Below are 14,385 nucleotides of genomic sequence, written 5' to 3'. Positions count from 1 at the left end.
CAAGTACTCCAGTGAAACACAGCATTCAGTGTTTAACATAGAAGTATCTCTACTCCAGTTTGATGTTTTGCATGGAAGTCATTTCTTTCTCACTTTCTAAACACTGTCTTTGATTCTCTTTTCTTTAAATCCCCAAATTATCCTCATCTAGTCACTGTTGTTTACTCTGGCAATCTTGTAATGCTAGCATTTGCCAACTTCCCACATCCCACTTGTTTTTTCTTAGCTTAGAATAGGAAACAAATGTGACAGTATTTATTGGCAAGTGATGATGTTCTTGTGACAATCACTGTGCTGAGCACTATCAGAGAGGGAGATTTGAAGAGAATTGAGAATTTCCTCTTGAAAGCAATCTCTTTTTAAAATTATTACTGCTTACCCTTTAGTATTAGAACTGTCACCATGTCTTTTACAAGGGGTACACAGCAATGCAAATGAAAATGTAAAATATTTTTCAAAGAGCTATTACAAACTTAAGCACGTGAACTTTAGAAAACAAGTCTTACATTGGCTTTCTTTTTTTCATTCCCTGGTGCAACAATGAGATGCTAGGTACTCATCTCTCAGCCTCAATGCACATTGTAGCTATTCTCCCTGGTTTACAGCACAATTGATAGTTCCTGAAATTCACTATTAGAAAACTATGTGCTTGTGTGTCCTTGGCATATTTTTTGTCCTTCTCTAAACAGGAGTTAGAACAGGGCATTCAGTGAGTAGATATAGAATCTGTCAAGAGCCAGGTAGACTGTGAGGTGGCTCTGAGCCATTATAATGCAGGAAAGTGATATTAACTCAGTGAGTGGAAAAAATAGCTTTTAATGGTTTGTAATCACACGTAAGTGTAAAAGTTGAAGGCACAAATCAGGTTTAGTGGAGACTGCTATTCAGAGCTAAAATTTGTACAAAAAGGTAAAAATACCTTTTCATACAGCACTTGCAACATGAAGCCTAAAGATGCCTAATCCCTGCTCCACATATTCAACAAAAAATGCCTGTCAAAAATCTGTCTATCAGTATAAAGCTGGAGATATTTGACACTTTGTAAGTGTCCCTGAATTATCTGTCTTAGCAACATACACCTCTGCTGAGCTGTGCAAATACAGCATAAGGTAGGGTTTGGTGAAACCAGTATTTACACACTATCTCAGTGTTGGAAGTAATTAATCTTCAACTGTATGAGGCTCTTTGTGATGTAAAGCAAGTGCTGACACTTTTGTGTAAACATGAAGATTAGCATATTTACAAACTGGTAGATGTTACTTTGATCAGCGGCTGCTTGCACTGGAAAGGCATGCTGGCATGCGGGTTTGCTCTTCATGTGACAAAGACGTCTAATCCTTTTACACTATTCTCAAATCCATATTTAGAATTCTGACTTGTGTTTTCTATATCCACTTGAGCTCACTGTTTGGTTTGTTTAGCACTGTTCATCCACTCTTTATACTCACTAGTGACTCATTCCAGTTTGTTTTCTTTGCAAAGCAAGCAGTAAAATTCCAAAGTAGTAAATGACCTGGGTGAAAAACCCTTAAACTCCTTTTGATTTAATTACTAAAGCAAATTGGAACCACTTGTAGTCAGGCTTTTTGATGGCCCGTATAAAGATCTTCACTGTTTTCCTTCTTGCTTTTAAGTAAGTTGGTGTGAAAATTAGCCAACACAGCTTCAGCTTACTTCTAATGCTGTTGCACCGAGGTTTTTGTTTCTGTGTAGATTTAAACTCATCGGGAAGACTCTGAAAGAGGCATTCTAGATGCTTGTTTTTGTTCATTGTAATTTAATGGCAAACTGTAAACAATGCATAATTCATTTTAGTGCAAATTATAGCTTTACAGACTCTAAACTGGTTAGTGACAGGCGATCTTGTGGTAACAAGATAATGACCTGAGCAGGTTAGAACAGGCTGGGTCTTATCTTTTAAGAAGGATGAAATAATGTTATGACATTGTCAGCATATTGTCTAACATGCTAGGATGCTAGCAGCTCATTACTTATGTGCAACCCATGTGCCTGAGTAGATGATTGCAAGATTGGCCCTTCTAGGTGTACATGTGTTGGCAAGATGGAACCTGCCAGGCGGCCATGAAGCAGCGGGAGGGCCGTGTGCCTGAGGTGGGCCCGTGCGAGCTCGCGGAGCAGGGCCAGGGCTGAGGCTGTTTGGTGGCTGGGAAACTACTGCTGTGCTCAGTGCTGCTGCCTTCGTTCCAACACTGAAAACAAATTTGTTCAGCTTACTCATGGTTGCTGGAGAGAGGAGACATAAACCTCCTTGGTCTTAGGAGCTTTCCTGCTCTCCTCTGGCAACCTGGAGCTTTGCCTCCATCCCCAGGCACATCTGTTAGCTTGTCAAAGATAAGGAAACTCTTTCTCACTGGCTTACTGTCTTCTAGGTGTGAAGTTAAGCTCAGACTCTTTAGGCACTTGACTTGGCTCCTATCCACACACTAAAACCTCTGATCTGATATTAGGGCTCTGACTCAGTTTCCATTTGGCAACAGCTCCCAGTGATAAATGCATGATTCGGTGGTGCAGCTGCCACCCAGCTGTTTGATCTCATGGTACAACTGGAAAGACTACTCCAGCATTTTACCAGTGGTTTAAGCTAATATATTGGTCTGTAAAGCTGAGATGCTGAGAGCATCCCCTTACATGATGCAGCACAGAGGTGAACTACTGCTGGAGGAGTGCAGCAGGCACCTGGTAGTGACAACAGCTACAATGAGATTGACTACAACCCTCAGTGGCTGTTGCCTGCCTTGCTCAGAGCTGTAGGCTGTCCATGCAAAATGAAAAGCAAAACAAGTCTCATCCGTCTCTCTAGTGTCTTTCAAATGGATCGCAGTGATATGCAATTTCATATACTAAAGGACCCCACCAGCTTTCCAGCCAAGCAGGACATCTGTGCTCACAAGGTTGGCCTGAGGCTCTTTGGTGGGATATTAGACATTTTACTTTGCTAAGAAACAGCTGTGGATAATGCATAAGACAGGCATGTAATGTTGTTTTGTGTCCTACATTCATTTTTCCAGGGCCAGTGTCCCAGGTGCACTTGTCCTAACCTAACTAACCTTGTCCCAGGGCAAGGTTAGCCTTTTCCCCCTGAAAACTCTGGTCTGTAGACTGCAGCCACACAATCTTAAAGTACAGTTGCATGTAGCTTCCCCCTTTGCATCTAACATTTGAACAATAAAGACAGAATCTGTGTTTTGATTTCTTGGTAAGCAAAGTGAGAAGGTGAAGTGCTCAGAAATGAAGCTGATACACTTTCCTTGTGTTATTTGCGTCACATATATGTTAGATATATTTCAGATTAAAACTCTTGTTAAACTGAGGATCAAAAAGAAAGCTCGACACCTCATTTAGCTCTTTTCGTGACTGGATTAGCCTAAATCACACATCTACATGGGAACAGCACAGACACTTAATATAAAAACGTTTTCCTATCTAGGCAGAGAAACTGTGAATAGAGTACACAAGTAAGGAGGAGGAGGAAAATGTTTTATTTGATAGTGGTGATGAGAAATGAGAAACTATTGGGTGAAATCTGGACCCCATCAAAGTCAACAGAAGTTTTTCCATGTTGTGCAGTGAGACCTACTGTCTTTCCTATCAAGATTTAAGGGAAAACCCCCACAACTTTTGCAGGTTATATTGTTACTTATTTAAGATGGAATAGCTGCTTGCACATTTATTAACTAAAACAGTGTATTAACTGAAACCTTCCTAAGTATATATTAATCTCTGAGGCTTACTAAAAGCTTTACATATGTCTGAGATGCATTTAACTTAATAAACAGATTAGAAGACATAGTTAAATATGCTAAAAAAAGGGAGTTTTAGTAGTTTTACTCTCAAAACCATTATTTATATTTTTCATTTTTTACACACTGTCAGTGTTGAGCACTTCAGTGACTTAAATGCACAAGCAAACAGGGAAGACTTTACAGCCAATACTGGAATATAAGCTGGGATCACGGAGGCTTTCATTCTGATTCCCCTCCCATTTCTCCTGTGCTTTGCTACACAAGGGCAATGGAAGAGCCCATCTCCAGGTTGCTGAGCCTGGGCTGTCTTGTTGGCCAGACTCAAACATACTTTAACATGACCATGAGTAAGCAAGACAGTCTCAGACTCTTGGGGTTTAGAGCATGGAGGAAATGTCTACAAATGCTGCAAAAAGAGAAGAGATTCTCAGTGCTACAGTGAAGCTGGGAAGCTCCAATAGTCTTGGATCACAGGATTTGGGGATGGCAAGCTGAATATTCAGGTCTGTAACACTCAGAGCCCAACCATGAACATCACATGAACTTTGATGTTTTTAATGTTGTCCCTGGCTGTGCTATAGCAGACAGGACTGACCCTTTTATGCTCTCACAGGTCTTTTTTTTTCCTGACAGTTTTATGGCCATAAATAGATAAAAATCTTCATTTTAGGAAAAACATGTATTTAGGAATTTTAGGATACTAATTTCATGTTGCCCTAGAGCATTTTCTGCAAATGTTAGCATGCACATACTATTTCTGGTGATTAAAGCAGAGTATTTTGACTTTAAAGTGGCATCTTCTGAATAAATCTGTCTCCAAATGATTTATGCATACCATTAGGATTTAGTGCTGGTAGTTGTCCTGGGAAGCCTGATCTGGTCTTTCAAGAGTTGCCTTAGCTTTATCAGTCCATTTACATGTGGTCACATTTCAACCTTCAGGAGCTTTAAAATGTTTAGTACACAGAACACAAATTTAAGCCTCTGTTTGTTTTTATTGGTGGAACCTCTTTCCTTTCTTCAACATTCTCAAATGTTCCCTGGTTTAAGTAGAGGTATCTAAGGTAATCCACTCTTGCCCTTACCAGGGATATTCCACTTTGTTCATAAGCACATAACATAACTCTAGTCCCCAGTGATTTCATTGTGAAATTAAAACCCAGACACTCATCCAGATGTCTTAGAAGATAAGGGCAGGCCTAATCCATATGTCACAGAGGACTTGAGGAGCAGGAATTCACCTATACATCATCACGTTGTTATTAGCCCGGACCATGGCAAGCCCAACACAAACATTTTCCACAGGGCTTGCATTCAGGCTTGGCAGTGTTAAGAAAATACCCTCCAGCAACGTGTTATTTTAGTCTGAAACAAAAGTAGACATGAATGGCAAGAGGAACAGAGAAGTATTGTTTTTATTTTCAATGTGAACCCATAACTTGTGTTAAATGAAAATCTAACCAACTAAGATGTAAATACCATCGTGTTCAAATGAGCTATCAAATATCAACACATTTATTTTGTGATGGAGTACTGATGCTTGTCTTAGGCACTGTGGGAAGGGCAATTTAGATAGGAGAAGCCAAAAGCTTTATCTGATTAAAACTGATATGATGATTGATTTTGACAGAGAGAAATCACTTCCATTGCAAGAAAGAAAGCAACACAAACGTGGTGCATTTGTCATTAGTATGAACAGTGACACTGAAATTAGAAACAAAATGTGAGCCTGTAAAAGAGGAAAATTTTGCCTCTGTTTTTTTCAAGTTCTGTCACAAAAGTCACCCCCAAAGCTGCCATAATTATTTTATAAAATCTATGGAAACCTGTTAGGGTAAGGCCTAGAAGTCAGCTCTCCAGGAGGTGACTTGACCTGCACAGCCACTCATTTCTGTCTGTTCCTGCCTTTGCTTGCTGCTTCTCCATGTTGCCTTGGGAGCACTCCCAAAAGTGTGTAGAGAGATGCTACAAGATAACAATGAGGCTGAGTTTGTGACAAAGGCATTGATTTGGGAGTTGACTGGTTTGTATTCTGTGCCTGTCTCTGCCACAGATGTCCTCCATGGCCATGGCACACTGTTTTTGACAGAACTCATCACTGTGCTGAGATCCAGCTAGAGAGAGGTTTGGATGCCACCTGATGCTGGGAGGCAAACAAGATGTACCCTCTGGTTGAACATAATACAAGCATATTTAGAAAACTCTAATGTTGTGTAAGCTTTGTGGTGTCCTTCAGCAGAGAGCTGAATCTCTTTTTTACAGTCAGTGTCTCAGTGCTCTCTCCTGCCAAGCAAGAAAACTGCAAGGCTACTCATGTTAACATTACTATAACGTAAGGGGGACAGAGTGTATGTCTATCGGAAGGAAAGCCTACAGCTTTCAAAGGAGCTACCTAGAGCTTATGTGCTTAGTAAGGAGTCTGAATTTCACAAGCATGAAAATGTGCTCCCCCAAAATCTTCATAAGCAAAGAATAAGTTTATTATTTTTTGTTGTTAAAAAAAATTCTGAGGACTGGTTTTGTTCTTCTGTCTTGTTTATTCAAATGTGAATATCAACTGCAAATTCATGCAAAGGTATCTATCAAAATCAGACTAGAAGAGAGGGATCTAGAAAAATGGCAGGACAGAGAAAAACCTCTCTCAAATGGAATGTGCATTTGATTTTTTTCGTTTTGTTTTGGGAAGCGGTCCGGGTTACCCTAACAGAAATCAGAGACATTTCAGCTGGGGTCTCTTTGTGCACAACGCAATGGCAAAGCAGTTCAAGACTAGTTCATCTGTGTGAAAATATGACCCTGTATGAGTCTGGAGGTCAATGAAACCACTGTTGAGCTGCTCAGGGCATGCTGGTCACTGCTTTAGGGTCACTTTGATTTATGTGCTTGGATTTTCCACTTCCAGAAGAATAAAATATGGGTGACTGTCTCTTAGTTGACTCTCATTTGTTGTTTTAGGCATGTATTATTCTCAGAAATGCACATTATATGAAAAAGTTTGATAATTTTAATGCAAGGATATAAAGTGACACTTCTATGGGAAAGGAATGAATTCTCAGTCATTAGAAAACAAACCCTGAAAACCATGGCTTTTTTTTCTGGGTTTTTTTTTAGGCAAGAGAAGGGCTTGGCATCTCTTTCTGATACTTAAATGTCTCCTTATTGTGGTTTGAGTGCTTAACAGTTTTTACAGATTTACTTTTAAGATGCTGATGTGAAGAATGGGATTAATGGCAACACCATTTAGTGGATGGGATAGTTGAGGCCGACTCAGCTAAAAGAAACCTATAGCAAACCAGAAAGTTAATAATTACTTAGTGCTCTAACTTCTCCTATCTAAGTGGAATGAACGGAAGCTTTAAATTTACATCCTTAGTGCAAAAGTTACAGCTGCTTCATGTCTTGGGAGCATGACCACAGGTGTTCATGGCTCCACAGAGAATATGAGGCACAATCTTGGATACTTTTTGAAGCCTGGCAGGGATTTCCAGGCCTTCATGGTAATTCAGTGGGCATCAGCTCTGGAATGCCTTCCTGAGCATTTCACTGGCAGGAACTGGTACCAAATAACATCTACCTGCTGTGCAACTCAGCACAGAGATAGGTGGAGAGCTAGAGCTCTGCTGGAGGCATCAGGGGCACGGCACACCCTGCCTCTGACATGAAGGAGAGGGACAAAGCATCTCATCTGACATAAAAAAATGTATTCTCCTAATCACTTCACATCATTAATTTCAGTGTAATTAACACAGGGGGCATCTGAGTCAATATATCTGGGTTTTTTTCCTGGTTTTCTGCTGGACTGCAAACCCCAGCACCCCTGTCTTCCGCATCCCTTGTTGTTCCATTAGTGAGTGCAGTTCTTCCTATATTAGTTGCTGTTCTAAGTACTTCTATCAACTCCCATTCTAAATACTTTTTATCAGACTGCTTGATTTGTCCTGTAGAACTCTTTAATCCCTTTAAACTTTCAAAAAAAAAGCTATTAAGGAAGGTCAGTGACATCTGCTTTGCATGTAACTGCCAAGAGCCAGCAGTTAGGACCAGACATCTATGAGGCTATGTAGCTTGGAGCTCAAGAACCACTGCTGACCTAGTGTATCAGAAAGTCTGTTTTTATTAATGCTGATGAAATTTTGTTTTGTATTTTTCTCTGTGCCTACTTTTAAGTGCATTTAAAAGAAACCTGTGTCTTGACTTGTTTTGTGTTGTTTGAACTAATTTCGTTGTTACAAGGGAAAATATGTGTTATTTATGGAGATTGGGAAGAACAGGGGGAAATATTGCAGGAGTGTAACATATTTATTTGTTATTACTCTTACCTCAGATGAACAGTCAGTTGTATCTGTAGAAGTGTTTAGAAGGCAAGAATGAGTGGTTGAGAAAACATGAAAAGTCAAAGTTTTTGTCCAAATATATACACACCAGTTTCACTGACACATCTATTAATCACCCTAAATATCAGTTTAGAAACAGAGTTTGAACATGAGGGAACAAACATCACATCTACAACTGTGCTGTAACTTTGCCATTGTGATCCCTGTACTGTTTATTAGGTAGTGTTACACCCCCTACCCCCCTAAATTAGCTTTCAAACAGTATAGGAACAAAACACGGATCTGGAGAGGCCACAATTATGAAGCATTCAAGATGCTTCTCGGTACTTGTTCCTCAGAATAACTGCTTCACAAGCCTTCTCCTTCCAGACATCCTTAAGGCTGTTTAATACCCTCTTAGTTGACATTTCTGTCAGCACTCAGCACTGTGAAGAGTTGCTGAACTAAACCATATTAGCAGGTCTTTACAATTATTTGTAAATGTTGGGATACTCAGAAGATTATTGCACTGGTACATTGCCTTTGGTGCCTGAGGGGAGCACGAATTACATCTTATCTGCAGGAATAGCACTGAGGAGCCAGAGCGTCTTATGAGATGCTGTGGTGCTCAACCCACTTCCAATCCCATCACTGGGATTGTCAGGGTACAATTTATATCAGTGAGCAGGATGGACACATCCTCTAACATTAGAGTTTCACATGAATCTGATGCATGGGAAATGGATTTTTCTTTTTTTCTTAAATGGATAAAAATATCTTCTCATCTGAAACCTTAAACTGATGACATTTCAGAATTCCACTTGGAGAGATGGAAAACCGGATGATCTGTGTTTTTGAAAACTCTTTCTGATAGCTGGTGTTTCTTGCCTATGCAGTTTGTTGAAGTATTACTGACACAAAGCATTTCAAACTTTTGACTGTAAGTCTGACTCCAGTGAGGTTTGTCTATAGCTGCCTGTATTTAACTAAGGAAAGCTACTGTTTTCTGTAGCCTGTTAGTCCAGACTTGTGAGGACTGGAACCTGGAAGTTAGGTTCCTAAAATTGCAAAGTAGTCCAGTTTTCAGAAGCACTGAGCAACCTCTGAGTGCCATGGAAATTGTCTGGAGTTTAAAGCTCTGGGAAAAGATCAGGTTGGTTGTTTTGGAACCTAAATTTAAGCTTTTATGTACTAAAAATGCCAAGAAAGAAAAATCTCATCTCATAAGCCAGTTCTTTAAAAAGAGTCATACTTTGAACAACTGCTTAATTGACAGCAAAGCTTATTTTCAGTACAATAGGAATATATTTATGTGTGTGGTTATGCTGCCTGTGTAATTTCCAGTGTAAAAGGCTTTCAATTATTGCATAACTGTACTGGCCAGTGAGCCATGTACAGTGGCTCCTAAAGTAGAAAAGAAAGTTTGTTTTATTCTTTATAGTTATATATGCATTTATCTATTTTCTGTCTGCTACTGGGAGCTGCTGAGGGACCTGCTGGTGTACCTTACAGGTGTGACAACAGGAAAGACTGGCTGTCATAAAACACTCTCAGTTCTTGTGTGTCCAGAGCTTTGCAATAAGGGCTGCAGGGAGCTCTGACTATAATGTAAGAAACACTCAATCCTGTGCACATTGCCTGTGGTGGAGGCTCAAAATTAAGGGTGTTATCTAGTGAAGCACCAAACTACTCCACCAAAAGAGATTCCACTTGAGATGGAAGCTCTTAATTCATTCCAGACTGAGCATGAAAGCTTCCTCCCTGCACCGGAGGGGAACCCCTGCCTTGCTTCTGAGTGGAGTTTTGCCGTGGTGTTTGGTGACAGCAGATTTCATCACTGGATGGTGTATGCTGACATGGGTGTGGGAGAGTGTGAGCTGAGCTGGAGCACTGAAACTGTGAGAAGGGCAGTAACCTGGAGGATATCATGTGGGAGGGGATAGAGACAGAGAGAATCACTTCTCTATGCAAACGCTACCTAAAAAGGGGTGTCTTGATTAGCAAAAGGATTTTAATAAGCAAGCATCAATGTTGTTTCTGTATTTGCTTATGTTTGGGATTGTTTATTTATACTCTATTCTATGAAACATGATAGAGGATAACAGTTTGTTCTCAGGGTAATTACTATTGTAATACAGAATCAGAGTATAATTCAGATTGGAAGGGACCTGAGGAGTTCCCGTGTCTTTTGGAGCAGACCAGTTTGCTCAGATCTTGATCCAGCAGGGCCATGGAAACTCAGGTGACCCTGTGCCCTGCCTTGATGGTCCCAGAGACAATAAGAGACAAGTCCTAATCAAGCAAGCCGGCCACACTGTTCTCAGCCAGTACTGAGGCTCTTGGGTCCCTTTGGCCATTCCCATTAGAGAGTCACCTCTGTTTAGCTGATGCACTTGCTACCACAAGGCAAGCGTTGACTGTATGGCCAATAATCTACAGGAAGAGTGTCTGGTTTTATTTTTCTCTTATTTTTTCATTAAATTCTTAGTAAAGTTATTAAGATAAAATATGTTGGGGGAAGGTCCACAGACATTGAGGTGCATTTTCAGACTCACATAAGCACAAGTTAACTTTCTGTTTTCATGTCTTATGCTCGGATATCCCAGTGTGCTCCCTTTTGTGCTACCTTAGAATGGCTGCACTTAGAGATCACTGAACCCCTTTTTTTTTGACAAGAAATGAAATAACACTGTCTTCATGATTGACATTTCCTCTCTCAATAAAAAACAGGTCTACTGTTTTAAGGAGTTTGAGTAAAGTGCTACAGGCCAATAATAGCTGCTGGGATTTTATAACCAGGGAAAATTTCACTCATTGCAGCACTGACTCCTGTGAAACCAATGATACTGCAGCAGTGTAGAATAAAGTTTGTCCCAGTGATTTTTAAAGGTCCAACATATGTCTCTGTGAAGGCTGGTGGTTGGCCTGGCTAGCTTTCTGAAGTAAATTTCTGATGCTACTTGGCTCTCTTCAGTAAAGGAACTGTAATGAACAGCACTGGTTCTTGAAACTTGTTTGTTGGAAATAGACTGACGTGAATTAAAAATCAATTGACATTTTTGTTTTAAAATGAAAGACAGAGGGACTAAGACTGCTAATCCTAGTGTTTTAGGTGCTCTGCAGATTCCATTGCCCAAGTTAAAGGTGTGTTTCTTTTCTCTTTGTGTTGCTGGTTGTGTTGGTGAGGAAACCAACAAGCAGTTCACCCCAGGTAAACATAAAAATAGGGCATGCTTATTTAGAAATGTTCTCCTTCCAAGCAGAAGGTACTTGCCTGGCCTATATTCACCTATATGAATCTTGCCCAAATTCTCTGAACCAGAAGGACAAGCATTGCCCCAAAGGCCAAGGCTGAGAAGCCCATCTGGCCCGTGGCTGCACCCTGTGACTGATTTTGCATGACAGGCTCAACACCAGCACTCAGTCCCCTCAAAGTCACTTCTGACCATGGCTACAGCGTGTTTCCAGCCACAGAGATGTGGCCTTTGAGTACTCTTTAGTTTGCCTCAAAGAAATTGGTGAGCTTACTCATTCAAGCTCTCTGTTTGATGTTTTCTGCAAATTCCCCAGCTCCTGGAGTCATATGAGAAGCTTAGCTGTTACTAAAAGTTTTTTAGTAGTTTCTAAGCATGAATTTCAAATGCAGAATTCATAAACAAATAAAAGAAACCTTTACATTCATTGGCTTTTAACATCTGCTGGGTTTCTAGGGCATCATTTCTGACTTGTGGTGGAGGTTGCCAGTACTGCTGCTGTCTCTGTGCATTTAGGCTGCATTTATGTTGCTTGGTTTGACATATTCCTGGGAGACTTATTTCCACTCTGCCCATTTAGCTACAGCTTGGGTAAAGCAAGAAAACCTATTTTTCCATTCCTCTTATTTTAGCCTAAACTTTTCTATTTCTTAGGATATTAATTTTGCAATTATTCTGGAAAACACATTCAGTACTTAGTATAATTATTAGTGGTAAGTTGTGCGAATCACTGGTTACAAATTGACACTGAATGGGCTGGAGTGATATTCTGACAGTATTAGAAGTCAAATTGGAATGTGCAATAATTTTGAACTGTATGAAATTTTGTGAATGTTTACTTCCCATATATTTCTTTTTTAGTTTTCCTCTGATGTCACTTGAAACAGAGAAGGAATTTAAACCTTTCTGTGAATTTTAAAAACAAAAAAGTTTTTCTTTCTACCATGAAAGACTCAACTGGAAATTAATGGGTGATTGAGGTTGATATCTGAAGGCCAATGCTGTCAGATCCCACTAGATGGTCATCAGTTTTTGTCAGAGGACATAATTTTACCAACTTCTGCTAAAACCTTTTGTTTCTGACTAATAGAAAGATATGTACAGATTTCTGGATCTCAACCAAAGACTCTCAAGTCTTGTAAATGATATTTTACAAGTTTTCTAAAAGAGAAAAGACAAGAACTCTTTTATTCAACCAGGTAAATGTGTGACTATAATAGTAGTGGCAGGATCCTTGAAGTGTTTCCCTTCACATACATAGCCATCTTTTTAAGTATAAGGCACCAGCAAACCACACCCAAGAAGATCTAAGGTAATTTTGTTGTTTGTGCTATGTTGGAGTTTTTTGCTTCATGAGTGTTTGTCTAATAGGGTATGGTTGAAAAGACCCTCTTAAAATCTACTGTTAAAACTTGAAATGACACAAGCCTGAATCATGTAAGCAAAAGGGCATTATCATGGATTTATATACTCGAGTCTCTTGGCACAGGCGGAATACCCAGAAAGTAGAGTTTTAATGGGTAGAAATGCTCCCAAATTCTACAGGTGTGTTGCTGTAGACCACAGTCTGAACATGTCTCCCTTCCTTTCTACCCAACAGCAGACTCATATTGGAACGTGTCCAGTGCTTTAATGAATTACGAACCTGTAAAATATTTCTTTCTCTCTGCCTGTGGTAACTGTTCTTTAACCTGGCAGTGAGGGTGGGTGCAAACAGGCCCTTGAGACCGTCTCACAGGGAATGTGCTGCACGGGGATGTGGGGCCTGTGCCATGGGGCTGTCCTGCTGTGCCTCAACCACCCGCCTCAATGCCGTGCCAAGGACTGGAGAGGACCCCCATGGCTGTACTTGATGCCAAGCACGTGCAGGAGCTTCTTGCCAGAGCAGGTGGGCAACAATAACCTCAGCTGGGAGCAGGGGAGAGGGCTGGGGGCAGGGTCAGGCAGGGAAAGGCATTCCTGGCATTGCTGCTTCTGTTCTGTACAGGGAGAGCGGTGCCAAACAACACATGCGCCCTTGGCATCTCCGATTACTTCTGCTTCTGTACGTCAGGAATCATTCCACCAAAGCCAATGGCACCTCATTAACACTAAACTGATGTGAATAAAAGGCGATTGGGACATATATGTTTCCATACCTTTATACCGCTGGGTCTGATTCTACTTTTGCTCACACTGGTTTGATATTGATACAGCTCCTCTGGCTTTCGTGACATGAATCTGTATTTAACCTGGGTCAGCAAGATCTCAATCAATTTCATTAACTTCAAAAATGTGTGCCTGGAGCTGTTGGGAGAGGATGGGTCTGTAAAAGAAGGGCAGAAGATGGGAAGTAAGAATAGAAAAGGGATCAAGAAACAGCTCCAGGATGGAGCTTTCTATTTCTTGTCCTTGTTTGCCTACAGTTTGTTGCCTTTGTCAGTGAAAAATGAGAGAGATGAAAGACGGGAATGTCTCTTGAGTTAGTGGTTGTCTTCGGGCTCAGCAAAGCCCTAGGGTAGAAGCATGTTAGTCCTCCCTGCTCCCCCCATTTCAACTGTTCTGTGTGTTGTGAGAAAAAGACCTCCAAAATGTTTCTTTTTTTTCTTCTCCCAATTTTAAATAGGAAAGAACTACAAGGAAATGGAGCAGATTATTTTTTTCCAGTTTGCCTTAGGGTTTCCTGGAATTTTAGCTACTGTACATTTATTTAAAGTAACCCTATCTGTTTAAATACATGCTGATCTTTGGTTGCTCTGAGATCAGAATCAGCCTCAAAGAATGCCTTTGCTTGCAGTCATTTTTGTATTGTCAGTTCTTCCTCCTCACCCCCCGCCATGCTGACCTCCCTGGTATCAGGTGACGTTAGGATAAACTGCAACATATGTGGTCTTGGACAGAAGGCAAGTTATGGTCCAAACCAATACAGAAATTGAGATATGTTGTCAGTCTCCTCAAGGATGACAAAGCAATCTGTTTCCAAATGAAGGTAGATGCAAGATAAATTCTTCGACTGCTATTATATTTTTCTTGGCATTAACCAGACACTGTTGCTGTTTTGTGGCTTTGTCACCA

This window comes from Colius striatus, chromosome 14 (assembly GCF_028858725.1).
Source record: "Colius striatus isolate bColStr4 chromosome 14, bColStr4.1.hap1, whole genome shotgun sequence".
Taxonomy (NCBI): Eukaryota; Metazoa; Chordata; class Aves; order Coliiformes; family Coliidae; genus Colius; species Colius striatus.
Note: the sequence above shows the minus strand (reverse complement) of the source record.